The sequence below is a fragment of the Vulpes vulpes genome, chromosome 15, assembly GCF_048418805.1.
Source record: "Vulpes vulpes isolate BD-2025 chromosome 15, VulVul3, whole genome shotgun sequence".
Taxonomy (NCBI): Eukaryota; Metazoa; Chordata; class Mammalia; order Carnivora; family Canidae; genus Vulpes; species Vulpes vulpes.
The window spans coordinates 82,334,028-82,347,012 of NC_132794.1; the positions used below are offsets into that span (position 1 = coordinate 82,334,028).

General features: G+C 36.1%; 1 pseudogene; it reads right to left on the bottom strand.

Moving 5' to 3' along the window:
• Nucleotides 1-552: 552 nt before the first annotated feature.
• Nucleotides 553-1,458, bottom strand: LOC112927190 (small ribosomal subunit protein eS1-like; annotated as a pseudogene).
• Nucleotides 1,459-12,985: the final 11,527 nt, after the last annotated feature.

The following is a 12,985-nucleotide window of genomic DNA, read 5'->3' on the forward strand; positions in this document are numbered from 1 at the left end:
CTCTCTTCTCTGGGCTCCCACAGCACACTGGCTCTTCTGCCATCACAATACTTATGTTAGGCTCTTTTAACTAATTTTTAAAAAAAATATGTATACTTTGCTCACCAAACTGAGGATTCATGATTATACGATTTATCATTTTGATTCCACAGTATCAAATAAGCATTTGTTATGTGTTGAAAAGTAAATTTATAAAGAGACAAGTGGGTGAAAAGGAAGTACTAGGGTGTTTTCTAAATTCCATCCCCATTTTTAGAGGAATGCCGAGGTGACCATGGAGACATGGAGCCATATCAGATAGAAGGCTCTGTGACATAGCTTTTATGACACATCAGCTATTGTGTGCTATAGAGCCATACCTGAGCTCATATATGACTGTCACACAGTAGTGTATAATTTAACATCTCCAAGCTTGTTTACTCATGTAAAATGGGAAAAATCATGCTTCACAGAATTGTTAGCAGCTCTAATAGCTAATTAATAGCTTTAAGTTATATATTTTAACATGATATACACATAAGGGATGATGTCTTATTCCTTCATAGGTTTTTTTTTTTTTAAACATCACAAATGTTTTTATTTGTCACCATTAAATGTCTGAATTTTAAACAGATTCTTGGACTGGTGGTTCATATCCATCAGCTCATTCAACTTTAGCACCGGTCTCATCCCCCGTAGCTTTTCCAGAACTACTACCTTCACCATGAAGCTCCATGAGTTTTCCCAATTCAAACTTGGGCTTCTTCAGCATTTTTACTTTTCTAACAAAAACATCATGGAGTGGATAAATAGACTGACAAGCTTTTTCTATATCTTTTCCAATGCTGTCTGGAATCAATTTATTGACCACTTCTTTCAAGTCATTTGTTTGCACCTCTCGGGTCATGATTTCCATCATCTTTTTCCGGATTTGGCGGACCTGTTGGTGCTGAGCGTAAGGGGTCTTCCGAATCTGATTATTGCATTTTTTAGTAAAACCAACACAAAATAGACGAAGCAAATAACCATCGGTAGTCTTTACATCAACATGAGCTTCAATCATGGTCTGCCATTTTTTGACCATGGAGCACATTTTGTCACGGGTAAGATCCATGCCATGGAAATTAGTCAGGCAGTTTTTGCCCTGCACATCCTCAGTGATTAGCTTGAATTTCCTAAATGCAACTTCATCATTCTGCAGATCAGCAAGGCTAACTTCAAAAACGCGACCCTTGAGACCATCAGACGCAATTTTGGTTCCTTGAGTTCTTGTGACTAGTGTTTTCCCAATATTTCTTATATTGAACATAGCTGGCGCTTTCACATCATACCAATCTTTCTTAGAAAATGGATCAAAAAAAAAAAAAAAGAAAAGAAAAGAAAAGAAAATGGATCAACCACTTTCTTCTTGGCTCCCTTTTTGCCGCCTTTCGTAAGGCTCTTGTTCTTGCCGACCGCCATGGCGCTGCTGCGGGAGCCAAAAGGCTTATTCCTTCATAGGTTGTTGAAACAAATATAACACAGTTGTTGTTGTTGCTGTTTTTATCTTTTTTCCCCCCAAAACTACCTTGACTTTGCTATAAGGAAGCAAAGGCAATTTTGCAGGTAAAAAACGGTTGATTCATCGAAGGAAAAACTTTATATTTGTGATTTATTTTTATGAACAATTTGGGTACAAAAGAGCTTACTTTATGTGGGTGTTACTTTTAATACTAAATTTAAAAAGCAAATGTGTGAAGATTCTGAATTGTTATTCATTTGAGATACTTTTAGATACTTAGAAACTTTTTTCTGGAAGATTTAGCAATTAAAATTTAATTTGGTGGAATACAATTTGATACTTAGGTACTTTTTCTGGAGGATTTAGGAATTAAAATTTAATTTGGTGGAATATAATTTGAAGGATGACTGAGAGCTTAAGCTGAAATTGGGGTCTGTGAGATTTTGAAAATAGAGAACCCTTTTGGTAAAGAGAAAATGCTTGAAATGCATTTGCCATCTGGCAGGTTGCTCCTTGAATGATGCAAGAACTGTGGCTAGAAAATCAGAGGACAGTTACATTGGTTGAGTTAGCCACAAGAGCTGAGCATCCAGCTCAGTCCTGTGTCCTTGGCAGTTGGGCTGCAATGTACATGATGAGCAAACGTCTCATCAAACAGCCAAGATGGTAGAACCTGTGCACTTTGAGGTCAGACAGCAGATCTTACCATAATTAAAAGCCCATAAAACAATAAGAGGAAGTCATGCAATCTCCACCTGCTGAATTCACTTCAGTTCCTTAAAATTGTTATGTTTTTGAAGAGTTTCAGAGATCTTGCTTTAAAAATGTGATTTCATCACCCCTATCCCCTGTCTTAAGCTGTTTCCAAGAGGATTTATTCTTATTATGTCTGCGAAATGAGATTTTCTTTTCAAGTGCTTGGGAGCTTTCCTCAGCGTCCTGTGGATGCTCCAAGATGAAGTCATCTCTTTTTGAATCCCTTCCTTTCCTTATACAGAATTGCCTCTGTAATTTCTCATTTTTACCATTAAAAAAAAAGAAAGAGAAGCAGAAGCAGAAGGAATCTAACTGAAGACTACAGCCCAGGTGTTCCAGAAGACAACTGCTGTCACCGGTCGTTAAAAGTGGCACTGCCATCATTTCCCCACAGATTGAAAATTGACTTTTCCTCTCAACATTTTCCTCTGTGGCTGGGGAAATTAACAAATTCATTGATTTTAATGAAATGACCATTTAAACATCAAGTACTGGCCTCAAAGAGAAACAAAAGTTTTTTTGAAGCATCTCTCTCCTGAACCAAGCTCTTGCATAATCTAAATGGTTCAGTGTATGAGTGCTAGTGTTTAAATGCCAAATCATTCAAACTCTGTTCTTGATATAAATTTTCTCATCAAGAAATCTCACACATGATTTAGCATGAATTATAGCTTATCTAATGCCAATTAATAAGTGAAATACTCTCAGTTGTGTTAAACTGCTGTGAACTGATTGGAGAAACCTGAAAAAAGTTGTATGATAACCATATGTAACTATTCAGGAAAAGAAAGGGGTGCCTAGGGAAGTGAACCTTCTTCTCAACCACTGTGGTGAGCTTTGGAACATCCAAAAATCCTTGGATGAGTGCTAGCCATCATCAATAGGATGAGCAACTAGCATCCATGAGTGGACTTGAGCAGGATCATATTCTGTTGATACCAATGTTCTGTAGGAACATTTGGCAATACTTTGAAAACATTTAAAAATGTGTCCATTGCTTGTCTGCACAATCCAATTTCTAAAAATGTATCCTAATGGAATTTAGGATGTGTGCAAAGTTCATTTACAAAGATGTTCACTGTAGAATTACTTATGGTACAGACAAATTGGAAGCAATCCGAAGATTCTACAATGGGTACTTTAAACCATTGTATATAGATATAATTCTTTTATTGCAATTAAAACATATAAAAAATTTAGAAAATATACTTCAAAAGCTTACTAATAATTGTTATCTAATAAGTCATGGGGTTATAAGTATATCCTTTTGATCATTTTGCCACTTGGTATTTTCTACAATGAACATGTGGTGCTCATATAATAAAACTGCCCAGTGGCTCACACCCCTCCACTTTGGTATGTCTCAGAGCTTCCCATTCCACCTCAAAGCCACAGTAACAATCCTGGGCATTGGAATCTCTTTAAAATCTATAATTTTGCAGTTGTAACATCTTAAGACTATCTCATTTCACAGTATCTTTTTACATGTCTTTCAAATATACAGTTCTTCAGAGAACTATATAATACATGTTATTGTTTTAAGTTAGAATATGTTATTCTTAATTTTTTTATTTGAATATATCTTATGTAACTGTCTATGTAATTGGGAACATCTGGTGCTCAGAACCACTTCTTCAGAAAGTAGATTTGTTTTAGGGCCTACTTCACATTTGAATCATTTTAGTTAAGGATGCTAAGAAGCGATCCTTAAATCCTTTTCAGTATATGGTGGAACTGAGAACCAAATTATTGTCAGAAAGAAAAATAAAGAAAATTCCAGTAAGGAAAAATCTCCATCTTCATTCCTATATTTGTTTCTCGCAGTCACAAAATGTCCTTAAGTTCTGTCAATGGGAGCAGGGTAGTACCCTCTCCCAACCTCCATTATGCCTGGTAGTTAGATCTGGATCACAGAATAAATAGCTATGTATTTTGGGCTATAATGGAAAACAAATCATATTGCCCATCCTTCAGATACACTACTTTTACAATTTTCCAAAGAGTATTATTTTCAACCATTGCTATGCCTGATGTCTCAAGTTGTACATCTGGGTTTCCTACTACCTTTGTGTCTTAAAGCTTATGAATTTTAATGCCATCAATGCCTATATACTAAACCTGCATCACCTTTTAGATTAGGTATTTAGAGAGGAGTAAACCTGGAATGAAGGTGATTGAGGTCTGGAGAAATAATTTCAATGGCGACTGAGTTAAAGGACCTTGCTTTCATGTGAATTAATCATTCATTTATCTGGTTTGCTTCGTTCAGACTGTGGGTATAGTTCATGCTAAATGAGTCAATTTCAGATCTTCATTTCACTCAGGATTATGTAGCTTTTACACTCAACAACCAACTTTTTTTTTTTTTTTTTTTTTTACTAATTTACTATTCTAATAGAAACCTACTGAGCTTAGGAGACCCCAAAGTACCTTCAAAATTCCCAACGTACTGCAGTAAATTTCCCATGGCATCTCCTTATTAACATGCTCAGCCCTCCCTAATTCTCATCCTCCCACATGGGCAAGGTGAGAGGGCTTTTTCCCTGAATGTTGGTACCTTGTAAAATCTTTATCATAGCGCTTATAGTATTATATGGGCACTATTTATTTTGTTTTTTCATAGTTGACTCCTTAAATAAGGCCAGTACTATGACTTGCTTACTTTACAGATCCAAACCCTCTGTCTGCCGTAATAGGCAATCAATGGGTTAAATACATGTGACATAAATCAGGAGATAACTGTAAGAATTTGACATTCTCCTTGTAAAGAAATGCCATAGGACAGAATGTCCATTTACTGTTAAGGATAAACTTATGTCTGTCCTGGTAGTGATAAAAAGCAAGAAAGGAAAGCAATGATATTTTATAGTGCCCATTTAATGATCTATAAGGCTGGAATAAAAGCTGGATTTTTTCCCCCCTCTATTGTGTAAGTCAATTTGATAAAGTAGATACCTTACAGCTTTTTGCTGGGGCATTTTTATGCATATGCAGTAACTGTTCAATCTCGACAGATAACTTTTTTTTCAGTAAAATTGCAGCTAACTTCTGCACAAAGCTGATACCATTCTGCCACTCAGAAATCTTACACTGTATCGGAGTCACTGCACCAAATATCAGCCAGCACACTGAAGCTTGTCTGGAGCAATGAGCAGTCAGTAGAGCAGCAGATTTCATTTCAAAGCCACAGTGTAATTGAATAAGCTTTTACTTTCTTAGGCACTAGATAAAACACTGTTTGAATGTATCATTACTAAGAAAAAGTAGTCTTTCTGCATTTTTCCCCTCTTCTGCCCATATCCCTTTATTTCTACACCATAAAAAACTACAGTATTCACATATAATTTAAGGGGAAAATGTCTCATAATGACAGGATTAAGGAACTTCTAGAAGCAGCCTGAAATTCAGGTGGCAAAACACATTGGGTTAAAATCTTGTCTTTAGCTCTAGGACTTGGGAGGGAGAAGTGAGACACTTCTCCATTCTTAGAGGCCAGTTCAATGGCTGAAATATGTGGAGTGTAAATTAAGTGTCAGACAATACACTGGGTGCCTGATGGGTGTTGGAGACAAAAAGACAAATGAGTTGAAGTGGCTTTGCTTGAGAGGCTCAGAAGGAAAAACAGACAATATGATAAACTATAAAGAAGCCCATAGGGGGCTTTGGGATCCTAGAGGAGGGACATGTATGCTTCCATATCTTTTTGTGTGTGGTGTGTGTCAGGTTTTTTTTATTTGTTTCTTTGTTTCTTTTTCTTTTTCTTTTTCTTTTTCTTTCTTCTTCTTCTTCTTCTTCTTCTTCTTCTTCTTCTTCTTCTTCTTCTTCTTCTTTTTTTTTTTGCTTTGGGATTTTATCACTTGGACCTCAAGAGTCTTGGCTACTATAATCTCTCAGTACTAGATATACTGTTCCTCATTCCCTAGTCTCTGTGACTATCTCTTGGATCCATGGCTCTGTCCTTGCCCGTTGATGCCTGCCCTCCTCTTGTTTTGGGGGCAGTATTAATACCTACTGCTGGAATACAACTGGCAATCCTCTGTTTTGAAACAGTTGGCTTGCCTGGTTCCACAGTTCTGGATTTTCCACCGAGGTTTCTCCTCTGTTTCTTCCTGGGTCCAAACCACAGCAACCCAGTCACAGAATTCTGTTGGCAAGTTGCTGAATGCAGCTGCCAGACGATGATTTAGGTCTATTGCTTCTTTAAAATCAGCTGATTTATTGTGATGCCAAGGACCCCAAGGGGACATCTTCCCCTCTTCGGTTACCACTTTAAGAGGTAGATTAGGTACAATAGAATGGGAATTTAATTAGGTAAGTCATTTAATATTTACTGAATGAGCATTTCTTCATCACTTGTGGATGTCAGGTACCAAGCTAGGAATTGGAAATACAAAAATGCCCTGGTGTAACTGATAGCAAAACAGGGGAGGTGGCCATGAAACTAAATAGTGACACTGCTGTCATGGAAGCTGAACTGAAATTTGGAGGGGGCAAAGGAGGGAGGTGGAGAGCCAAGGAAATCTCCACAGAAGGGGTCTCATTTCAGCTGGGTCTTAAAAGCCAGTACCTCATCAAGGAGTGTGGAGCAGCCTGTTCCAAGGCATTGGAGTGAGAAACAATGCAGTATGATTGGGGACTGATTTCAGTGTAGATGTGGGTGGAAGGAGGGTTCAAGGGATTGATGAGTTTTGCCCCAGATGTAAGTGGATTGTTTTCCTGCCTATGCATTCTCCTAGTTAGTTTCTCTTCTCCTTAGTGGGGGAGAATTTCCACTTTTTTTCTTCCTGCTGGAGGCCATATTTCTAATAATTCACTACTCTCAAAATATTAATTTCAATATGTTTTGGGAAACAATGTTAGATTTTTTTACCCTGACCATGGAGGCTAAACTCCTTAAGAGGTATTCACTGATCTGAAAGAACTAATACATTTCTTAAAAAAGATTTATTTGGGAGAGAGAGGGAGAGAAAGGGGCAGAGGGAGAGAGAGTCTTAAGCAGACTGTGCTGAGTGTAGAGCCCAACACGGAGCTCAATCTCAGGACCCTGAGATCACAACCTGAGCAGAAACCAAGAGTTGGATGCTCAACTGATGGTGCCATTCAGGCACCCTAGAACTAATACAATTTTTAAAAAGTGAGATTTATCCAGCAATATACACTGAAGGAGTGGCTGAAACACTTGGTGCATCAGATTCATTGTTTTACCATCATACAAAATGGAGCCGTGCAGCCTGTACACAAATGCTCTAGTAACTGGTGTCACACCTGTAAAATTGTCTCAACAGCTTACAATAATCAAGGAGAGGCTTTGTGTTCTTAAACTGAAATACATGATGAGTAAGAAGATGATTCTTACTACAGGCATTCATACTTCTGTAATTTTAATTTTTCAAAATTCAAGATGAATAAATTGGAAAGAGATGGACTAAACCAGTGATTCTCATGTATATCAGAACCACTCATGGAACTTGTTAAAAATAAAGGTGGGGCAAGATCTGGAATTTTTTTTTAATTCCACAGATGACTTGGTGCACAGTTACATTTGTAAATTCTGGGATCCAATGACCACTTGTGGATATGTCCAGTCATATGACTGTTAGGCAATTTTCTGGGTGAATAAGTAAATGATGTAAGAAATCTCTCCACCTATTCAAGATTGAATTGTATATGAAAAGAATTTGTTGAGATAGAGTGTCCAAATGTTTTAATTGTGAAAGATTGTTTTGAAAACCATATCATTGAATTCTAACCATCCTGCTAGTCCAATATAACCATACATACACAATATATACAAAATATATAGTTCAATGTAACAAAACATGAATCCACAGCTCACCTGTTGTTTCTGTTCTTCTAATTCATATTGGTAATACTTCTGTCACTTTGGGCCACTAATTCATAAATACCTTCTACCCCCAGGCAAACCCATGTAGTAATGTGCTATTATTAAGCCAGAGTTACCTTCTCTCGGTTGAAGCAGGTGTCTTCAAGCTGTTCAGCATCTATAAGAATTAGAGAAAAAAAATTAACTTTCTGCTATTGTGAATTCTGATGTGGTTGGTTGTTTAAAAAACTACTGAGTGTTAAAACATTTAAAAAATTATGAGGCTTATTGTAGAAAAGCAAATTCAACATGAACATTCGAATAACATAAAATGACATATATGATTTCCTTTATGATACATCAAATAGGGAGGGCCAAACTGGTGATGTCTGGGTCAATGCCCCACCCTGCAATGAATGGTGGTAAACAGAGGAGAAATGTATTCTGCTTGAATGAGGTAGAGCAGAGAGACAATTCTTTCAAGGCAGAAGGGGGGTGTTGTGGCCAGAAAATAAAAGACGCCTAGCATATAAAAACAATATAGGTCCACTACAATTATAAATTGGATCACATTGTTATTTATTTGTTTCCTCTAAAACTACAATTGAAGTAAGTGTACACAAAATAAGCCTCTCCATTTAGCTTTATTTTTGATACATTTTTTAGGGTGGAACACCAAGGTATGCATACACTAGCCATTTCAAGAATATAAGAAGAAAAGGAAAGAAGAAGGTGTGTAGGCAGGTATGTTCCAGCATCAAAAAACTGCGTTGATACACTTCAAAGAGAAATATCGTTTCCGATGTATGCTACATTAGATGCTATTATTATTATAAAACGGTATGAAAAAAAAACGGTATGGTTTTGTCAGTGAAGTGCTAAGATTTGCATGTGAGATGAAACAAGTGGTTGTTTTGGTTGCTTTCCCAATCAAATCTACCGTTCATCTGTGTCAAAGCTGTTTCTATTAAAGTAAGCAGAATCAGAAGCTCCAACTTTCAGTAACAAATGCAATGAGAAGTTACAGGTTGTTATGTGCCAGAGAATAAACATTTTCTATGGGCACCATTTGGTAAGGCCAGCAGTTTGTCCAGTAGTAACAATTCAGAAACTTATGACCAAGCCACCAAATAGATCATAACCCCATTCCACTCTTCTGCTCGCTTTACTCTCACTTTGATTTTTGAGTCTTCTTTTGCATCTTCTCTTTCCATTTCGTGCAGTAAAATCCATACAAAACCCCATTCTCCACTCTTCTTGCCCCACATTACCTGTTTTCTCTAAATACTTCTTACAATAATCATCTTTTCTTGTTTCTAATCTTTTTCTCCTTGCCTCTCTTCCCCTTAGTTACTTCCTGATTTCTTGCCCAGATGAATGTAGAAAATGAAAAAAAAAAATGACAAGGGATGGAAAATAAAAGTGAATGAAACAAAAATGAGAAAAGAAAACCTAAAGACAGTAGGTTGCTTTTGTATAAAAATAGAGACTAATGCAGGCCTTACACGTTGAGACTAAATGGAAGAGGTCATGGTCACTAGCTATTTGCAAAGCTTTTAAACTGTCCTTTTAGACTGCCTTCTGAAGGCAGTGGAAGGGAACTCCTCAAAGTGTCTAAAAGGACACATACCATCCTATTTCCTCTCCAGAGCTTGGGAAATAACTTTAATATGAAGGCTCTCAAGGTGGGATATGGGAGGAGGAGGGGGGAAAACAGAAAAATGGCCTTTGACACTAGAACAGAACCTGGAAATGTGGAAAAATTAAAAGGTATGCCAAGTGTTGGAAATAGTATCTGTGCTTAGATGTAGCTTGTGGCTCTCTACGGACAAAATCTTCACTAAAGGTACAAAGTGGTCACGGTTTTGAAGAATCTTTGATAAAAGGGTAAATAAAGGTTTAATAGCTAAACTTGGGGTTTACTCAGTAATTTTGTGAGATTTACTTTTATTTTTAGTAACAGAAGCAAATAGGAGTTGGTGCTTAAATGTAGACTACTTCATCAAAGATGATGGTTTTGAGGCATAGATACCCTAAATTCACAGGGATTTGGCAATTCTGACACATCTGGAGGCCTCTGCGGGAAGAAGTGAGATTTAGTGAACCAGCGGAAGGAAGTAAGATCTGTTTTAATTTCAGCTGGAATACACCCCTTGTCCTGTGACTTGCACAAGTGGTAGGTCTTGGTTACAGTCTCAGAATTGTGAACTGGGGAGAAGATAATGAGTAGAAGCAAATGAGAAATCCGTAAAATGGATTTCAGTAAATAGTAAAGCTGTACAATATGAGGGATTCTTAAATATCCAATACATGTATTCGTACTGGGTGGGCTTTTTCCAAAAGCCCTTTCTTGTTGATTTCTGTCAATCACATTACTGTCAGGAAAGATGGCCTCTTGATTTAGAATGTATTGAGATTTTCTTTCTAGACCACTAAGTGGTAAATTTTTTTTTGTCAAGTTGCCATATATATTTGAAAATAATCTGTATTTTCTGAAGAGTTTTCTCTCCCTAATCAAGTTTGGTGACTGTTAATTAAAGGCATTAGAGCCTGTTTTTGTTTTTGTTTTTCACTTTGATTTTTGTGTGAAAATCCCCCATAATGATTGTGGATTTATCAAGTTTTGCTTGTATTTCTCTCAGTTTTGGTTTATGCATTTTGAAACTATGTTGGTAAGTATATAGAGGCTCATAGCTGTTAACTTTTTGGTGGATCACACCTTGTAATCAATAATAAATCTTCTTTCTCTTTTTGAAGGTTTTTGTTTTGTTTTGCCTCACAGTTAATTTGGTCAGAAATTAATAATGCTATACTTGCTTTCCTTTGGGTGGTGTTGATTTACAATACTATTTTTCTTTCCTTTATTTTCACGCTTTCTGTACCACTGTCCTAGGTCTCTTGTGGACAGCATAAAGGTAGACAGTATTTATTTCATCAGATTCTTTGAGAACTTTGCCTTTCAATAGAAGATCTTTATTCAATCACATTTCTTATAATTTCTATTATATTTGGACCTAATTTCATTATATATTTCTAATTCTTTGTTATCAAATTACTATGGTTTCTTGTTTTTCTGTCTCACTTTTCTGTACTCTTGTTTGATTTATTGTTTCCTCTTTGAGCAATTCTTTTCTTTAGTGGTTTGGAAATCATAACTACTATTCTATTCTTCTACTGATTTGTCTTTATTTTTTTATGTGCCGCTGATTTCATTTTTATTTTTTTGAAAAATAAACCTTATATCCAACATAAACATACACATACAGAAAAGTTTGCAGGGGTACCTGGGTGGTTCAGTTGGTTTAGCAAATGACTCTTGATTTCAGCTTGTCTTTATCTCAGGGTCCTTGGAGGAAGCTGTGTCCGGCTCCATGCCCAAGGGGCATCTGCTAGAGATTCTCTCTCTCTCTCTCTCTGTCCCTCCTCCAGATCACACACACACACACACACACTCTCTCTCTCTCTAATAAATAAATAAATAAATAAATAAATAAATAAATAAATCTTAACAAAAAGTGTGCAAATAAATTTTCACAAATTGAATGCCTGTGTGTAACTGGAACACAGAACAAACATGAAAACTTAACTACTTGAAGTCTCTTTCCTGAGATCCTTCCTAGTTACTATCCCTCTGCCAAGGGGAACCTCTGTTCTTACTTCTAACATCCTAGATTAGTGTTGCTGATTTGTGAACTTTATGTAAATCCAATTATACTCTTGTATTTGGCTTCTTTTGCTTAACATATGTTTGTGACATTTATCCATGTTATTTCATGCAGCTACAACTTGTTCATCCTTTTTGCTGTGCAGCATAGAGCATGTAGTATTTCAGAGTATAAATCTCTGCAGTTTAGCTACCCAGTTTACTGTTGGCTATTTATGGTCCTTTTGTTTTGTTTTGTTTTGTTTTGTTTTGTTTTTTTGCCGTTATAAATAATGATACTATGAGCCTGCTTGACCTGTTTCATAGTGAGTACATGACTCATTTCACTTGGGTATGTACACCTAGCAGTGAATTGCAAGTATAGAGTCTGTGTACATTCAGCTTTAGTAGACTTTTAGTAGGTTTAGTAGAGCTGTTTTACCACCAGTTTTCCAGAATGGGTGTACCATCTTATACTCCTTATGCTCCTCAGCTGGAATAGGAAAGTTTCAGTTGTCCCATATCCTTGCCAACACTTCATTTTCATCTTTTTCCATTTTAGTCACTATGGTGAGGGTATAATAATATGACATTATAGTTTTAAGATGCATTGCCTTGATGACTATGAACTTGAGTGTTTTTTCATGTTCATTGGCCATTTAGATATCCTCTTGTGTGACCTTTGCTAATTTTTTTATTATCTGCCTCTTTGCTTACTGTGTTATAGTAGTTCCTTATATATCCTAGATATGAATTATATGTGGATATATGTGTTGAAAATATATCTTTCCAGCTTTGTGTCTTCTGATGAACAGGATACTTCACTTTAATGTGGCACAATTTCTAACTCCTCCTTTATGGTTAGTTCTTTTTGTGTTCAATTTATGAACTCTTCACATATACTAGAGACTTGAAAAAGATATTTTATTCTTACACTTTTAATACACATATTTAATCATATTTTTCTGGGAATGTTAATAGAGCAAGAATACCTTTACTTCCTTTCTCTTCCTCTTTCTGGGCTCCTTCCATGTTGAGATGGCCTGTCAACTTAGATTTAGATTGTTACTGTCTCTCTTTTATTTTATGGTGGTTGTTATTCTATTTTATTTCATTTTCATTTATTTTATTTTTAATTATATTATTCTATTTTATTCTATTATTTTTCAGGTTTCTTTTTTCTTTTTCTTTTTCTATTTTTATTGCTTTTTTCCATTTTATTTTCTATTTATACACAAAGTAAATCTCAGGTTTATTTTTTTAATTAAGATTTTATTTATTT